Source organism: Rhinolophus ferrumequinum, chromosome 15, assembly GCF_004115265.2.
Source record: "Rhinolophus ferrumequinum isolate MPI-CBG mRhiFer1 chromosome 15, mRhiFer1_v1.p, whole genome shotgun sequence".
NCBI classification, from domain to species: domain Eukaryota; kingdom Metazoa; phylum Chordata; class Mammalia; order Chiroptera; family Rhinolophidae; genus Rhinolophus; species Rhinolophus ferrumequinum.
In genome coordinates, this window is record NC_046298.1 from 17818111 (window position 1) to 17836908 (window position 18798).

The following is an 18798-nucleotide window of genomic DNA, read 5'->3' on the forward strand; positions in this document are numbered from 1 at the left end:
CTGTTTGTGCAAGCCCGTCATAGGCCTCTGCAGAATACAGGTGCAGGCAAAGGGGCCATAAAATTTTCCAAGAAACTTTCCACGGGAGCTATTAGTGCATCATGTGGTTTCTGAGAATAGGAACAGGCTGCAAGCAGCTCTGGGGCACCCCTCAGTCAGCCGCCGCGGCAGTTCCGTGTCCGAACTGAGAAAGCCCAGATTAAGCTGGTTCTTGCAAGACTGGAAAGCAAATCTCAAGCCTGGTTAGAGGTGTAAGTGCCAGCGGTGCCCAGACCAACCTAATGTTTAAAATAGCAGCACCATGGGCTCCGTTCCAGGAGGGAACTGAGTTTGACGATCTGGTCACTCTATTGCCTGCCATTCTAGAATCGTCTATTGGTGACTGAAAAGGGGGGCCATTACAGAGCAGGCTGGATGATGGCTGGCACCTATGTCCACACCTGAGCCATCCTGAGCAGCATCTCTCATTCCCATGGACCCTGTATTATACTCAGGGACCTGCCTGCAGCCAGACCTGTTAGCCTCAAGCCTGCTGGAAGCTGAAGCCCACTGGCTGCCCCCCACTCCTGTGCTCTCAGGGAAGCTGTGCCCGTGGGGAGGGCGGGAGGCTGGGGATTGAGGGCGTCCTCCAAGAAGGAAATCCGGTCTGAGCACACTCTGTTCACAGGGTCTTCTCCATACGGGCACTGACAGGGCAGCTCCAGGGCAGGACTGTAGCAGGTGGTGGTGACTACAGGAGTGGAGGCTGCGACACCCGCAAGGGTGGCCCAAATCCGGAGGCTATGTGCCAGCAACTGGGCATCTAGATGGGCGTGGGCCTTTTACCTCAAGTGCTCTGTGCCTGCCCAGGCGCTGGGGCCTTGCAGACAGCCGTAAGCGGGGGCCCTGGAGCTCTCCAGCAGGTCACGTCACCTCCCTCAGGTGAGCTCTGGGGTATCTCTGCACGACCGACAGAATGCCGGCCCCAGCACCCTCCCAGCTGGCCAGTGCCACCGCCACCCCAGGAGAGACCCTCGTCGCCTGGAGACAGGGAAGGGAAGGATCTCGCTTCTCTCAGGCTCTGCGGTTGCGGCTTCTGTCCCAGCAGAGTTCTCGCTTCCCTGAACTAAGGGCTGAGGTAATGGTTCACGAGCTGAGCAAGGCCTGGAATGTACTTTGCTTAAGAAGAAATGACAACGTACTTTCTGTGGGAGTAGAACTTTAAATACAAGTCCACACAAATGTAGGATGCATGCAGATCCAGCATTCAGCTGCATTTCAAGTGCAGCATTTTCTCCTGGAATGGAAGGGCCGACTGAGTGCTGTGTAGGCATTTCAAGGCACCAGAGAACACAGACGAAGACAATCAACCCTCCTAATACAGAACAGACCTGCTAACAGTCTTCTGAAGGGAATCATTTCACATTCAGCCTGAAGTTTTCTGTGCAAAGAACATTCAACAAACTGAGTCCTAGAGGAGAATTTGTGCAGAGATTTAAAAAGCAAATTGGTGTGAATGAGTAAGTAAAATCAGGCGTCAGCATCTCAGCAATCTTCCCAGCAGCCTTGGGAAGCCGGGCCTAAGCCTGGATGTCTGGACCAAGGCTGGATCTTACTCACCACTGAGGGCTGAGGCCCTATTCCTGGCACCTTTCGGAGACCTTGGATCCTGGGCCACTGCTATACTCAGGTCCCCTCTCTCTTCCTCTGCACACGGTACCACAGGAGCCCTTGGCTCTGAGAGAACCAACCAGAAGACCACTGCCCCTTAGAGAGGATGGCCCAGCTCAGGCCAAACCATGGGCCTGCTTGCTTGGGGAGGCCTCCCCACCTGCCTGTGTGGCCATCCAGGCCTGCTCCAGAATGTATAACTGGGAGGGGACTGGAGGCTGCTGGAGTCTGCTGCCCAGCAGGGGCGAGACTTAGAGCTTCATTTGCATAAGACTGTGAATTAGTCATTTGTCCACATCAAAGACCAGTGGGGAAGAGATCATGGGGGTCTGTGGCCCCCCAAGTTCTCTCTAATTGCTGCCACTAAACCTGCCTTCCAAGGTTCTTCTGTGGCTCTGGGTTTTAATTCATGCCGGCCCCTCTGGTAGTGATAGCCCTGTCTACACCTGCTCTTGGCTATTGAATCCTACACTTCTGAAAAGGGTGACAAGAACTCCTGGCTCTGGCCGTGGAGGCTGTGTGTCGCCAAATTGCTGGAGTAGACACCCTGGTGGAGACAGTGACACATCTTCATTCAGGACTGAGTAACCTAAAAAGATAAGCGCGCTTTGCCTTTGTGAAGATCCTGGTAGACTTTTCCCTTTTTGTTCACCTCTGCCTCCACTTCTCGGACGGGGCTCTTGCCTCACTTTCTCTGGTCCCTAGAGCAACTGGAGCCTGCTTTCCAGGCAGGAGGCAGGACTGAGTGCACTTTCCGGTCTCCTTGTGGTTGGGGTGGATCATGTGACCGGTGAGTTGTGAGTGAAAGTGATTTGTGTCCCTGCTGGCCAGGGTACTTAACAGCAGGTGTGAGACCTCCCAGGGTTCTGTCTCTGCCACATCAACCTGCAGAGTTTGAAATGGTGGCTACTTGGTCAGCCTGGGCCGCAGGGTGAGGAGACATGGCCGAGGGCCCCAGCTAACACGTGTGTATTTGTAGTAAGAAAACCTTTGATTGTAAGTCACAGCATAACCTGTCCGATCCCGACCAATAGAGGAAGGCTTCTGATTTGGTATTTAATCAGCCCATTTACCAAAAATAAGCCTTATTGACCAACAGCCCTTGGTTTCCCAGGAACATAGAACTACCCTCCAGACCCGACTCTCTTCAAGAAAGATCTTCATTTTACATGGTAAGAACAATGTTCCTCTGCTCTGAATCCAGACCAGGTGGGAGGCTCCTCGTCTTGCCCTGTTAGTATGTTGGCTGAAAAGTCAATTCCTGCTTTGTGTCCATGGTCCTTGGGGCCACAAGGCATCATGGGAGCTAAACCTTAATCTTTTAATTTTAGTGGAAACTGTTTCTGCTCAGAGAAGAGGCTATGGCTGGTGATATAGGTAGCAAAGTAAATCTGTAGACATGGGGAAGTAAATCCACTAGAACCTTCTGCCAGGATCAGAATACGGGATTGGTCCCAGGGGCCACTGAAAGTGGACAGCGACTTGAGATGGAGCCAACAGACTATGCTTGATGCTCCTGCAGGACTGTAGCAGGTGGTGGTGACTACAGGAGGCGGAGGCTGCGACAACCCGTAAGGGTGGCCCAAATCCGGAGGCCATGTGCCAGCAGCTGGGCATCTAGATGGGTGTGGGCCTTTTACCTCAAGTACTCTGTGTCTTCCAGAGCACAGAATCCTCGTCACCAGCCGAGAGGCCAGGCATGGTCAGATACTACCAGGTTGTGCTGGTGGACAAGTGCCTGCCGGGACTGGTGACAGGCCGGGCAGGACAGCAGCTGTTCAGCTGGTAGTCTGGGGGTGTCAGGATGCACTTCCTATGAGTCAGATGCAGCACTGTGACTGCTTGGGGTATTTCACAGCAAGGGCCCCCAAATCTCTGGGGGCAGAGCCTTTGCTTTCTAGGTGAATATATTTGAGTGCGGGGGTGTCCTCCTAGAGGGTATGGAGACAGGAGAGTGGTAGGTGGTGGGTGGAGCCAATAGTGAGCGAAGGAGGGAGATCAGAGAGCTGAGAGCAGGCATGAAGGAGGTGGAGTCATGCAGGAAGTCCTGCCAGGATGGCCACAGCGACTGCCTGTCCCAGACTGCAGGCCAGGAGAGGATTAGTGTGTGGTGGGGGGACTTGGGGGTGAGCTGTGGAAATGGGCCTGAGAGGAAGAGCTGATGCATGCACTTATAGTTCATGCCTAGTTAGGCTTGTTCAACTTAAGGGATTAGAATGTCTGGGTAACGTCCCACCTGCACTGCGCTGACCCAGCGAGCCTTCAGCCGTCCTTCGGCTCAGAGCCGTGAGGACCTAGTGTGCTGTCTGGGTCTGTCCCATGTTCTGGGAGGGCTGCGTGACCCTTTGGCTGGCTGGGGGTCTGGGCAGCCACCCAGCTGGAGGCTACCTGCACCACCCCCACTGCTAGACAGGAGGCTGTCTTACCAGGCTTTCTGGTAAAGTTTTGGAAAGACAATGGTGAACAGAAGGCACCACCAAGGAGAAAACAGTCTGTGCAGTTTCTGCCAGATTTGCTTTAAGAAATAGGCTCAAGAGGCGGCTTCAGCTGCTCAATTCTCACCTGTCGCTCTGCTCTCTGCCCCTTGGTCCGGGGCCATCCTCCTTTTTGTTCCCCTCCTGCACTTGGGACTGTTCCTTCTCAGAGCCCTTTGTTGTCCCTTCCTCCCCTGCCCACCCCGTAGGAGCTGGGCCTTCCCTGCCTCTTCTCTCTTCTCTTTGTTGATGCCTTGCTGGTCACCTGTTCCCAGGTGACAGCCAGCCCAGATGTCTCCCTGATCTCTGACACCATGAATTTGATTGACAGCTCTCCATCTTCCCCTAAAAGCTCATCATTCCTCTTCCTCCACTTCTTCCTCAAAGCCAGCTCTGTCTCCCAAGCTCCCCTGTTAAACTCTTCCATGGCCCCAGCTGCCCCCGGAAGATACACCTGGCAGGAACGGCAGGTGAGGCCCAGCAGCCTGATGGCTCTGTCCCCCCCATTCTGGAGTCCTAAGGGCCCTGACCTACACAATCCCCCACCGTACTCTTCTAGACCCCCGTGCCTTTGCTGGGGCTGTTCCCTTGTAGCCCTTATCTGTGCGAAGGGATGAAACCTCAGCAGAAGGGTTTGGGGTTTGGAAGCCACAGTAACGGTTTTCTTCTTCAGCAAACCCCAGCCAGTCCCCTACTCTGTGGCCCCAGGAATGACTAGAGACCTTTGGCTTAAACAGGCCATTCCTCGCTCGACACCTGCCAATTTCTGTGCATTTACTTACTGTATGTTTGCAGTCTGCACACCAGAAAGATGGCCAGCCCCTCACACCTTCAGATCTACCCAGTTGGGAACAGGACTGAGGAGAGGAGGCTCAAGCAATGTCTGCAAATTCCTTCCCTCGAAACGAAAGGAGGGAGAACCTTGTGTGTGTGGCCCTATGGGGTCTCTGCGTGACCAGCGACCCTGCTCACATGGCAGACACCAGCAGCCTTGGAACTCGGGGGCGGGGGAAGAGGTGCTCACCCACCCACTTCAACTTCCAGTCTTGGGGAAGGTGAGTTCTGAGTTCTAACTCTGAGGCCTGTGTCCCTTTACAGACCCGCAGTATTTTATCCCATCACCTGAGTCTGAGTGTGTGTTGGGCACGTAGTAGGTAGATCATGGGAACCCCTGATGACTGACTGAGAGAGTCAGCCCTGCCCCCACAGACCTGGTGTCCAGCCAGGGTGGCTTCACAGTCCAGCTGGTCTGGGGCCCCCAGCGGCCTGCTCAGGCCCTCAGACTCATTCCCTTCCTCTTTTCCTTTCTCTCCCTGTAAGGTGGGGCCACAGCTACAAGTGAGTCCGTGGCAAAGACATGGGGGAGCTAGGAATGAGCATCAGACAAGCAGAGCTGACAGAACTGCTTCTTGGGGGTATCTGAGCAGATGTCGCACAGACACAGCTCCCACCGTGTGCTCTTCACACTGACGGTGCATCTATACTGTACAACCGCCCCAAGTGGGTACTACTGGTCCCATTTACCGATGAGAAAACTGAGACTCAGAAAAGTAAATGACAGTCCCTGAGAGGTGCAGCCAACTATCTGACTCCAATTTCCCTTTCCTCTCTGCCTTTCTCACCAAAGCTGAATACAAATGACATGCAAACATATTCAAAATCCAGAAATGAGTGCTGTCTAAGACCGCCCCCCACCTCCAGGACAATTCCTGGGAAGAGTAACAAAGTCCCCATGCTCCCCGCCCCAGTCCTGCTTGTTCTTCCTCTTCAACTCCCACAAGATCCTCATCCCTTTTTTTCCAATCCCCTGAAGGTTACATTTGTCACCTACCCCAATAGCTTCCTCTTGTGAATTGCCAGCCTTATCCACCTTCTCTTTTGTTCTTCTACCCAGTAACCATCACCTTGGACCCCCAAATCTCCTACCTCCAGCCTGGTGATCTCCCTGGCAACCCTGAAAACATTTATTTGCCAATCTTTGGGAGGGAGTGGGTTCTTATAGTGGTCCCGCTGAGGTTCCTGACTGTAGGGGTTCACCGTATTGCTAGTTTCTGCTTTTATTCCTGAGAATGCCTAGTAGTTTGAATTATTTCTTTAAGATGTACTCAAGAGTAGAATTACTAGGTAAACTTTAAAGCTTCTGATATATATTGTCAAACAGCTTTCCACCCAAGTTGTTTGAGAGTGCCTATTTCATAGCATCCTTATCAGCTCTGGGCTTTAGCATGAAAGTTTTTAAAAAAGTTTATTGGGTAATGATATCTGGTTCCATTTTCCAGGATATTTAATTGTATTCCCTCATTTTTTTGTGAAGTGCTGCCTCAGTCCTTTTCCTACACATCAAAGGAGTTTGTATTTTCTCCATTGATTTGGGTGTATGACATACCCCTCCACAGGAAGACTGGTTGCTTACCCCAGAGCTGTGTTTTCAAACTTTTTAACCAAGCAGCAGAATCTTTTCTTAATCTCCACAGCGCCTCTTTATATATAATAAAACATTAATAGCCTATGAAGGGAGGCCTGGAGCACCACCCCCACTTCCAGAAGCCCCTGTCTTACCTGAGGAGCCGTTGGGACTTTCTTCTCCTTCTGTCTCAAGAGGGGGTCGTCACTGTGGTGTCAAGGGCCTGAAAGGAGATGATGAATGGTTCACAGAGGTGCCTGGAACTCAACCCCCAGCAGAACAGCCCAGCACAGGTGAGCCAGGTTCAATGACCCAGGGGCCCCACCTGCTCTGGTCAGGTCCGAGGCACTGCCGCACCCTTATTGTCGCCAAGAAGAGGGTGTGGGCCCGGCTGTCCCCAGGACGAAGTGCAGTCAGGGGGGGTGGGGGTGAAAGTTTGTGTGACAGACTTGGACAGGCTGGGGTGGGCAGGGTGGGGGAGGACGCCACGGGTGGGAGGGATGAGACCTCCACCAGAACAGCTGGACCCAGACAGGCCTGGAATGTTCAGGATGGGGGACGGGGAGAGGTAAATTCAGAGCTCCAGCCATGGGCCTGGGTTTGATCTGATAGGGGAATCTAGAACAATCAGAGCTCTCCCCAGGAGCTTTCTGTAATCTCTGTCTCGCAAAGATACCTTGGGTTAGGGGAACCCAGGCCCAGGAAGACGCACAGTGGCCAACAAGCTGGGTGGCATGGAGCAGGAAGCCGAGGAGAGGAAGAACTACAGGGGTTCGCAGCAGATAAGGAGGGGACAGGTAGACAAGGCAGTGGAGAAGAGACCCAGCAGGGACGCATCGTGAACCCAATGGGGTCTCCGGAGGGGATGGTAGGGTGGGCACTCGGGTGAGCGGAGGGCTCTGGACACGATGCCACTGGCTTCACGCGTCCCTCGCAGACCCAGTGCGAGGATCGCTGCCCAAGACACTGGTGCCCGAATCGGAGGTTCTTAGGCGGGATTCCGTTCTCTTTGGCCCCGCCCTTCTAGCTCCGCCTCTGACCTCAGGTGCAGGCCACATCCCCCGATTTCTGATCCCGCAACGATTCCTGGCCCCAGGTAGCTCCCTGAGCTCGCCCTCCAGCCTCAGGCGCAGTCCTGGCTTTTTTGTCCTGCTTTCCAGTCCCAAGTCCCGCCCCGACTTTCCAGCCAAATCCTAAGCTCCTGGCCCCGCCCCCTGGACTCAGGCCCAGGAAGCTCAGTCCCGCCCCGGCCCCGTCCAAGCAGCGCTTCTTGGCCCTCCATGGCCCTCCACCTTCTCGAGCCAGTTCTGTTGCTCAAAGACCTCTTACCATCCCCACATCCTGAGCGGGAACAACTGTTACTCCCCAGGCCCCACTGGACCAGCTCCCATCCTTTATATACACTTATTTTGCCAATCAGCCAAACGGTTTCAGAAGAACCTGAAATTGAGTCCCAGTCCCTCTGTCCCAAACTAAAGCTGTTTGCAGGAGGGCTAGCAAGAGTGTCTCCTCATCTGACACACAGTTGGTGCCCTCCTGATTAGGAATCCACATAGTAAAGCTCCAGTAATACATGAGTTCTAGTCAGCTAAAGGGTCTTGGGCAGGTCATTTAACCTGTGAGTCTCCGAGGCCCCCTCCTCTGTGACACAGGGTCCGGAATGGTCATGGCCAGGACTAAGTAGGCATGGGCACTCGATGTTGCCAGACCAGGGTGGGAAGAATGAAGCCAGAGCTCCTAGGTCCTTACTCTACATGAGATAACCGCAATCCCCTAAAGGCCCTTGTTTCTATGTGGGCACCTTGGTTTATTTCCTCTGAGTTAAACACCTGGCAGGCATCTCTCCCCATCCATAGCCGGGGGAGTCCAACCTGATGAGAGGTCAGAGGGTGGCCTTCTGGCCTGGCCTCCAGGGGAGGCTCTGTCCCCTATACCTGGGACCCTGCCAGGGTGACCACCTACAGGAATGTCCTTCACCCTCTTGCTGGGCTGACCTAACCCTAGACCACAGGCTGACAAGCATCTGGAAGTGGACATGAAAGAGGGAAGGCCTCTCCTGAGCGTTCCTGCATGTGCGACTCTCGCTTCACCTCCCTCTCATCCGAGAGCCGAAGAGCTCACTCTCGTCTCTCAATGAGAGTTTTCAGTCAGGAAGGGTCTTTGTCCTCAGATGTTTCCTAAACTGTCCCCTACACGCTGCACACACTCTCTCCCCAACCACACTCTTCTGAAAAAATCCCCTGTGTACTTTTTTTCAAAATAGAATTAAATGGCAGGAACTAACTATTTAGGGAGGGGTTCCTGAGGGGAAATGGAATCTCTACAACCTTGAAATTACAGGACCTTTTCTTTTCTCAAAAGAAAAGAAAAACATGTCAGATCGTTGATATTCTGAGTCAGACCCTTGTTTGAGATATGGTCTCCTCTGTCCTTTCACAAACTTCAGCCTTTTCCCCACTTCGAAAATAAGATCACATCAAGTCAAGGATTAAAAAATGGGAAAAATTCAATCAGAGCCTCCCTCTGCCAGCTATACATCTCAATACACTCCCAGGCAAGCAGAATCAGCTCCCACTACAACCCAGCTCAGCAGCATCATTCAAAACGCACCGGTAGGAAATGGTGAAACAGAAGGACCTTTCATCCTGAATGAGTGAGGCCTGCAGCGCTGCTCTCCTAGCTCCGGAAGCCGGTGGTGCCTGGGCCCAGTGGAGTCAGGGCCTGTTGCTTAAATAGGCATTGGGAGTGGGCAGGGCGGGTCTGGGGGGCGGGCACGGAAAGTGGGACAGTTACCCAGTACAGCAAGGCAGTGTCCCGTGGAGCCAGCCATGGTCCTAAGCACATGCCTGCCTGCTTGTCCACCAGGAACCTCAAGCCCACAGGGCCCTAGACCACAGACCAGCACCTGGGGTGACCCCTGATGGACATGCAGCTCCAAGTGAGACCATGTCTCTGGATGCACAGAGCTTGGTCCAGATTCCTGGATGCTTCTGCCTCTCCTGAGACACAGCCTGGGCAGCTGAAATCGTTGTGGAGTTGGACAGACCTCCCTAGACCAGTAAGTAGTGGCTTCAGGCCAGGAATCTCTCCAAGCCTCAGTTTCTACTTTCTGGATATGAGGATAATAACACTGACTTTACGGGTCAGTGTTTGCAAAGGGCCTGGCACCTAGGCGGTTGATTTGTTTATCCACATAGTGGTACTGGCTTGGGCCAGGTACCTTCCACATGGTTCAAGCCCAGAGAGGTTCAGTAACACGCACAAAGTCACACAGCCCTCTAGCTGAGTGTCAGGGTCAGGCTTCATGCAGACCTGAAACGAGGTTGGGGTGGCAGAAGCTCCTTGAGGATAGGGTGTGGAGCAGCTTTTGGCCTTGGGGAAAGATGACTGAACTCTGGTGAAAGAGTAATCCCTAGACCCCTAACACCAAGGCAAGTTTAAGGTGTGGCTGGACAGGCATGTGCAGATGGCCTGTCTGTGCATTTGGTTGCCACCTTAGGGAGGGTGCAGAAGTACCCCAGAGTAACTTCTAGGGATGGTTGGTGAGAGGATCTGCCCCGCCTCTGATTCATATGTTGAAGCCCTAACCTCCAGTGTGGCTGTATCTGGAGATGGGGCCCTAAAAGAAGTAATTAATGTTAAATGGAGTCATAAGGTTGGGTCCCTGATCCGATAGGATTAGTGTCCTTATAAGAAGGACCTCAGAGAGCTCCCATGTCCTCGCACTTGCATAAAGGGAAGGGCACGCAAGGACTGCAAGCTAGGAGGAAAGATCTCACCAGAAACCGAATCAGCCAGAACCTTGAGCTTGGACTTCTAGCCTCCAGAAGTGAGAAAATAAATTTTTTTAAACTTGTTTGTTTTGTTTAAGTGTGTTTTTCCAGGACCTATCAGCTCCAAGTCAAGTAGTTGTTTCAATCTAGTTGTGGAGGTCCCAGCTCACAGTGGCCCATGTGGGGATTGAACTGGCAACCTTGTTGTTAAGAGCACCAGGCTCTAACCAGCTGAGCCAACTGGCCGTCCCCGAAAATAAATTTCTTTTGTTTAAGGCATCCAGTCTGTGATATTTTGTTATGGCAGCCCTAGCTGACTAATACAAATGGACGGGTTGAAGGGTGGTTGAGGATCATGGAAAGGACCAGGAATGAATTCAGAAGTTTCCAGCTCAAGCAACTGTACAGGCATTAAGGTCACTCTCTGGCTAGGGATGAGGTGAGTGAAGGCAGGGTTGTGGTGGTGAGGGGTATTTGCATGGATGTGACCATGTGGCAGTAGGATATTCAGGCCTAGAACTCAGAGGAGAGGCCTGGGCTGGATCGGGATTTGGGAATTATTAGAGTGTAGGTGAGTCTTAGGAGTGATTACATTTCAGATCACTTGTTCTTTCTTTTTCAATCGGTCCATTTTCATTCCATTGTCTTGTTATATCAGCTTTTGTCTTTTACATTTTTATAAAAAGTCAGACATTCTCCTTTGCTCTTAAAAAATATAATTGTGCACAAATTCTCCCCAGTTTTTAAATGACTTTGTTTTCTCCTACAAGTCTTGTTTTAGGAGTATAACTGATATGTGGTTAGAAGGTACATGTGTGGTTAGAATTGAACATTTTTTCCAGAGGTTCATTTTATCTTCATTATTTGTGATGTCAGTTCTCTTATCATCTTATCCAATTTTAAAAGGACATATCTCCCTTCACTTCAGCTTGCCAGAAAATTTATCATTCAAAATTGTTGCTAGCAAATGCTTATTTCTTTCCCTTAGAGTTAAATTTGAAAGGTACAGTGTGTTTACTTTCATTCTAGGCCGAGCTGCTTTTAATCTCGTGAAATTTTCTTGTGTTATTTTTTTTTCTGAATTTTCCCTCATCAAAATGCTTCATCTCGTTAATCTCTCTCTCCTATTTTAGCGCTATGATACCATTTCCCATTTTCCAAATCAGTTATTTGTACCTCTGTTTGTTTTGTTTTCTTTGTCTGCATTTCTGGTTTGATGTTTATTTTATCCTCGACATCACTGATTTGTTTGTACTGTTGATTTAGTTATGCCAACTACTACTTCCAGATGTTTTTCAATTCTTTTATAGTTTTCACCATGGAATTACAGCCATTGGTTGTTCTGATCTGTTCCTGTTAGTAATATTTCGGTCATGTATTTCTTTCAAAGTCATAGTTATTACCCAGTTTATCTTTTTGTTCCTGAGGCTTTTCAGATTCCATCATTAAAAAAGTTAATTGACATTTATTGAGCGCCTACTGCTGTACAAGTATTTAACACTTATTACAACCTGCTTCCCTTCTAAGTTTAGAGTGGCAGAATTCTTCAGTTAGAGCTGCTTTGAGGAAGGTTCTGAGTAACTGAAATATAGTCCGTCTCGTTCCAAAAAAGATTTAAGATGACTGATTGTATTCTATGTACAATATAATGAGACTTTTTTTTTTTTTTTAAGCAGTGAGAGAATTAAGGGTAAGGGAAGTAAAGGTAGAAAAAAGCCCAAGGCAGCCGAGCAGATCTGAAGATAAAGTGAGTGAGGGGAGAGCCACTTTATGACAGTGGCCTCAGGTGGTATTTTATGACCCAGGCTCCTCCTTTGATTTTTGTTGGTGGTGTCGAATGACCCTTTTTTTTCAAGTTATTACTTGAATGGCTGCAGCACAGAAGAAGCCCCCATGGTATGACTTTTTCTGAAAGTTTCCTGTGTGGGAAACACTTGCTTTTTTCTCCCAATAAGGATGGAATTGAAAGAAACAGAGGCTAGAGAAACACGTGATGACAGTAGCTGTGGGCCGGCAGCATGTAAACAGTGCAATAGTTACCACCTGCTTATCTTCCAAAAATGAGTATTGATTGAGAAACGAATCAGCCGGGTATTTCCTGTGTTCTGAATCAGATAGCTTCCCTGTTTTGTGGTGGCAGGTGTAATCTGGGTGAGAGGAAGCCTTCTCGGGGCTCTCTGTTCCCACAGAACTCCAGAGCGGCCTCATTTCACACCTCTCATGAAGCAGTTTTGCGAGTGACAGATTGATTGCTGTATGGGTGGTTACCAAAAAGAATCTATTTATTAGCTGTTTGTCTTGCAAAGTGAAATCATCTTTTGAAACTTTATTAAAATGTCATCGTCCCAGGGTTTAAGAACACGTCCTCTGGCTTTGCAGAAGATCTGCAGATCCTACAGGTAAGAGCTGTCATGTCAGGGTCTCATCCCAGCCCTTGGATTATAATGAGACTGGGATGTGTCTGCCCAGCCTTAGGCTCCCTCGGTGTCAGGGGAAGGCCACTGAGGGGCAGCAGGGCACCAAAGAGGTGTCACCAAACATCATCCTGGGGTCTGAATTGTCTCTTTTTTTTTAAATACATCAAGGAAAAATAAAAATCTAGACATTCCTACCATGTATGGGTAACTTTGCTTTTCTGTTTGAGGAGGAAATAGAAAACATTCCAGTTACTCATTCTTTTAAGTATTAAAAAGTATTTGGTCTCCTATTGATGGCAGTTAAAGAAGAATGAAAGATGGGGAGACGGCAAGCAGTGCCGGGAAGGCAGGAGGCAGAGTCCTGTGCCCTCGGCCCCTGAGCTGACCAGCCTGGCCCGGCCCTGGGCTCTCAGCCTCCTTCTCAGCTGCCACAGGGGCTCTGTCTTTGGCCCCTCCCTCACTCTCAGAGTTAAGGCCAATCACTCTCAGCTCTGCAGTCCGTTGCCAGCCCCTGCTCCCCCTCTTCTCTGGCCAGCACTTCCCCTCAGGCGTCATTTCTTGCCTGAATGGTTGCATGGTCACCAAGCCTGCATTTGAGCCCTTCCCATCATGCTCCACCTCCAAGCCTGTGACTCCCACCCGAGCAGCCCTGAGTTCATTCTGCCTTTGTCCAGATCTCCCTCCGCACACAGAAACCAACCCCTCTGTCTAACCTGGCATGGGGGCCCTTGGAGTTGGGGCCAGGCCTCCTCGGCCTCACTTCTGCCTTCCCCTCCTCCCACTCATTTGTTCTCATGGCCCTGCCCTCTGGCTCTCATCTTTCCTGGAACATGCCATGCTCTTTCACGCCTCCATGCCTTTGCACATGCTGTCCCCTGAGTCCGGGACACCCTCCCTGCTCGGCCCACCTGGCCCCCATCCTCTAAGGCTCAGTTCTCCAGCGATCACCACCTCCCCTCGATCGCATACCCACCAGGCTTTGTACTTGCAGCTCAGAGCCCTGCGCACCAAGCACAGAGCCCCGTCCCTGAGAGGTACTCAGGAACCATGGTTGAATTAATATAATGCTTTCTAGCCAGGTCAGAATGTCATCACCAAAAGGTTCAATTCCTTCTGTACATACCAGGCAAGAGCTATGAAAAAATTGCTCCCAGTGGTTTGAACAACTGCATCAATTAGGCTGCCTGTGTAAAGGGAAATACGCAAAAATGTAGACTTAAGGGTTAAAAGACTTGTGTAGACTCACATTGTGGCATTAGCACCCATAGCTTGCTGAGATCACCATCATTTTCTTCAACGTTTTTGGGGACCCACTGTGTGTAAGCACTGTGCTAAGAGTGTCACATCATAGTCTCTTATTTAATCCTCTGGCACCCGTTTAATCCTCTCATAGGAACAGCCTGGGCAGGTTAGATTCTATTATTCTGATACTCAGAGAAGAAAGCTGCAGCTCAGAGCGGTTAAGTGACTTTTCCACAGTCACACAGCTAGAGAGTGGCACACAGCTAGAGACTCTGGGTGAGACTTATCCATGGCTCCATTCTGGCTAGGGTTTCGATCCCACAGGGTTCCCTACTGCTCAGGAGGCACCCACAGGCAAGGGAGGAACACCCCACCCCCCACCCCCTTTGCTGCCCAGAGGGATCTGAGGTGGATGCTGCCACTGTTTGTGAATTACAAACACCCGAGTGTGAATTGTGTGAATTGGTCCACAGCTGTTGTCTTGGACAGAGAGCTGGTGAGGCTTGGGAGGTATGAACCAGCAGGAGCCAGGGAGAGCTATTGTTGGAGGGCCAGGGGTTTGGAGAGACACCATAGTTGAGCCCCATTGTCTCTCACTGGGTCCTTCAGCCTTGCCCCCACCATCCATTCTCCACACCGAAGCCAGGGTTATCTGTCTACCTACAAATCTGAGCACCTTCCCAGCTTAAAACATTTTCATTGCTCCCAGCATGAAAATCCATCCCTTAGTCCACCATCTTGTCTCATTCTTTGCCAATCTTGTCCTCCCCTGTTCATGTCTCCGGAGCCCCCCTGTTTCCCCCATGGTCCCCAGTCTCTCCCAGGATGGGCCTTTCCTCACGCTGTCCTCCCTCCCACTGGAACCCCCATTACCACCACCTTGCCTGACTGGCTGCTCCTCGCCTTCAGTCCTCAGCTGAAAGTCTTTCTCTGGGAAGTGTTCCCGATCTCCCCTTCCATTTAGTGTTAGGGCCTCCTTCAGTGAGCACCCATTGTTCCCAGCCCTGCCTCAGAGGTGAACTTGGAGGGGCTGGGACCAGGGTCACATGTCAAACAGTCCTGGCCACCAGCATACAGACGAGGTTATGCGAAATGACAACTGGGGGAAAGAATATGCCCCAAATGTGACCCCTTCAAAGGGAGATGCCGAATCTGACTGTGGGATGTTGGGGACCTCCTAGGGGGAGGGGCCTGTCCAGAGGTGGGCAGGTACCTGGAAACTGCCGGGGCTGTGGCCACGTGGACCCCGTGCTGAAGCCACAGTTGTAGATGCCCGTTGTCAAGGAGGGCAGGCGGAGGAAAATAGGGGGTCAAGGACAGAACCTTGGGATTCATCCCATTTTTGGTGAGGAAAGAGAAAATGAAAGAGCACTTGGGAGAATGTGGAAGAATGCAGAAAGGTGGCTAAATATAGCGTTGTTTTTATTTGTTCTTAGATAATCTTACGTTTTTCTTTTTCACTTCGAATAGCTGGAAAGGAAGGGCCCTACATGGCAGTCCCTGGGATGAGAAAACCATGTGTCAAAGCCGTTGCTGAATCCCTCACTCTATTTTTACCTTCCTGACACTGCCTCTTTGAGCCCCGAGGAGGGAATCTGGCCTGAGGTGGCCTGAGGTGGCCTGAGCTGGCGTCTCTGAGGCAGATGGAGCCAGCCCTCACCTCGTTCTCCAGAAACCACCAAAAAGCTGGTTATTCACTTCTCTTGACCAGAAATAAATGCATTAGATAAATGTTCTTAGACAATCTTGAGGGATGTGAACACAAAATTACCCCATAAATTACTTCTGTTTTCTTTCCTTAGTTCAAAGTTGGTTTTTTGTTCACATTAGTTACATTAAAATTGGACAGTAGTTAATGTTCTTAAAATAGAATGTCCATATTCCCAAGTTTAGAAAGTAAAACCACCTAGGAATGAAAAAATGTGGACACATGTGAAATGCCATTCCATTAGCCACAGAATCTTTTATGAGCCTCAGTGGGGAGCGCCTGTCAAGTGGGATTTGTGGCAGAGCACACCATGGCAGCCCGTGTTTGCGGTCGCCTTCCATTCCGTTCCCTGCTCCAGGTCAGGAAGCCTTTGACATCCGTGGCCAGGAGCTCTGCTGGTTTACCAACCTCTAATTACATTTCTTTTTTTAAATATTGATAAACAGTCCCTCTGTTGATTCAAACGTTTTAAACACTGAGCCTGTAGTTATTGGCTCTGAACAAAGAGAGCAGACCCTCCGGCTCCTCAGGCCCGCAGAGCTGCTCCCTGCACCTCAAACACGAAGGAATAAACTCTGGGTGGGGGTTGGGGAGGTCACTTCAGGATTCAAAATCAGGCCTGGCTAGGCTGCAGGATGAGGCCCTGCTCTCCCCAGAAGAGACATCTGGCCTCTCCTACTACCCAGCCTCCTATGCTGGGTTTAGGGTAAAGGTTTGGGGGTGAGGCGGGAGGGGCCACTGCGCCACAGCCTGAGGCCCCACTGCACATGCGGTCACCAACTTGCTCATTTGTGAATGTCAGTCCCTTGTCCCCCAGGCTTTGGATGTAAACAGGACAACACTGGTGTCTTCCTGCCTACTCCTCAATACAGCGGCTGCCTGGGATGGAGGGGAGTGGGACTGGAGGGGATCCCTTCTAGTCCCATGGGGTCCAGAGAGGTAAGTGTCATCCATCCCATCTTGGGGACACCGACACAGAAGGACCTTCCAGGCCCAGGTGCCCCCAAAGGCAGCTGATGGCAATATGGGGGGAAGGTGATGGTCCCCATTCCTTCTGGAGGGCTCTGGAGCCCAATCAGCTGCTGCTTGTCAAGACTGCCAGGTTCCCTGTCCTCACTGATTAGAAGACTCAGCCAGTGGCCAGGTATGGACATGGCATCTGCAGTGGCCATGTCCAGAGCGGTGCGCATTGTTATAAATGGGGCGTGTCAGGGACATCCATGATGCCCCAGAGCCCCTGGGTCCACATGGCTGGGGCCAAGTTCTTGATGTCATCACACTGTACCACAGCAGGGCAGCTACTAGTCACCATTTTACAGATGAGGAAACTGAGGCCCAGCGAAATAAAGCGTGGAGCCCAAGATCACAGTGTAGGAGCTGGGATTTGCACACAGGTCAATCTGACTCTGAAACTAGAGGTCTTCTCAATCCACCCTCCCACAGAGCCTGCTGGTCCTACTTCCTGCCTTTGGCAAGTGGCATCTGGAAGGGGCCGCCCTCAGATACATGTGTCTGGGGTGATGTGGCCCTGGGTAAGGGTCAGGGTTCAAGGGATCTGGAGAGGTACCAGCTGCATGGTGCTTCTTACTGAGTCCTGCACAGCTCTGCTGGGGTGGCCCCCTAGTTGTGGAGCATCGCTGGCATGACCAATTTGGTCTCCAGTTTAAGAGGTAATTAGGGATCAGCCTGGTGGCCATCAGGCCCTTCTGCTGCATCCCAGGAAATGGATGTAAGCCTGTTACATGGTCAATCAGATATAATCAGCTCCTAATGCAATAGGGTGTCTCTGAGCAACATTCGTCAAGATGTAGAGGCTGGTCCAATGAGTTAGACAACAGTGGGGGTCAGATCAGACTCCGACAAGAATCAAACTGCACTTCCTGCCAGTTTTGAAAAAAAATGAGTGGAAGGGGCAAACTGTTTCCGTACCATCCACTGTCGGTACACACACTCTTGTGTTTCAAACTCAGAGGGGGGCTGAGTGCCCACCTGCAGCCTCATCCTGCCGTGGTCACATCCTTCAAATCCTGACAAAGGTGCCAAGACACCTGGAACACTGCCCTGTGCAAACCGCACCTGAGAGATTCAGAGCTGGCCATTCCTGCCCCTTCTGTGCCTGAGGATGGTAATTCTCAGCTACTAAGCTCCTGTGCATGAGCAACTCCCAGTGGGAAAGAACTTCTCTTCTGACTGGTGGTTTGGGCGTCACATAGGCCAAATGATAATCCGATTATTGGGTCATTGTGATGGGATCTGTTACTTTTGGATTGGATTGAACTTCCTGTCCCCACCTCCTTCCCACTGCCAGCCCACTTGATCCATAGTGATCCCAGACCCACACCAGACACTTCTCTGCAAACTCACCAAGGCAGCGGCCACAGGAGCCAGCAACATTCCACAGACTCCTACCACTCGTCTGGCTGCAGGGCCTGCCTTCCAGACCTCCCTGCAAGTTTTGATGTTCCTTCACTCATAACAGGGCTGGCTAGTGACCTTCTTCTGACCCATCAAGTCCCCCTTTGGACCCTTGCTCCCCCAGCACCTCTCCCAATTGGTAAGGTCTAATTCCTATAACAGATTCCATATTCCATCCTTTTGCCTCCCTGATTGAATCCTGAGTGACACAGCATCCCACCTCTCCAAGCCTCAGTTTCTCTCCCCTGTGAAATGGCGATGGTGTGAGAAATACCAGCCCCAGAAAGGGGGCTGCATCCAGGTGCTAAGATGTTTCTGGCATGCACATTTGTCGTAATCTGAGGACAAGCTTTAGGCCAGAATCATGACTCATTCAGGCTTTTCATCTTGGCACCAGCCGTAGGAGCCCCACAGGGCAAGGCCCACATGAAGTCAGTGAACGTGTGTTTGCTGATGGTGGAAGGTGTGGGGCGTCCTTCTGGTGGCCTGACTGGTTATATAGTCCTGTGGGTGCTGTGACTGTGTTTAAGGCAACGGCTGCTCAGAGCCTTTCCCGATTGGATGCTGGTATCTCAGTCAGGAATGCAACCCCCAGCTGGAACGGAATTCCCCTGGGAAGCCCGTGTGTGCTGAATTAGGAGGCTTCCGGGAAGATGCTGAGAAGGACAGCGAGAAGGGCTCAGCAGGAGGGACAAACTCTGCTGACTTGCTGGTG

At 51.2% G+C, this 18798-nt stretch overlaps 1 protein-coding gene across 2 annotated transcripts in view; it reads right to left on the reverse strand.

Moving 5' to 3' along the window:
- Positions 1–18798, reverse strand: part of SMPD3 (sphingomyelin phosphodiesterase 3) — a 76346-nt gene that overhangs the window by 17545 nt on the left and 40003 nt on the right. The window contains exons 1-2 of one of the 2 annotated variants that reach the window (XM_033129541.1): positions 9139–9163; positions 6684–6751 (exon numbers count right to left, since the gene is read on the reverse strand). The gene's annotated coding sequence lies outside the window, so the exon portion shown is untranslated. Of the gene's footprint in view, positions 1–6683; positions 6752–9138; positions 9164–18798 lie in introns of those variants that run through there. The other variant, XM_033129540.1, reaches the window with a different exon arrangement.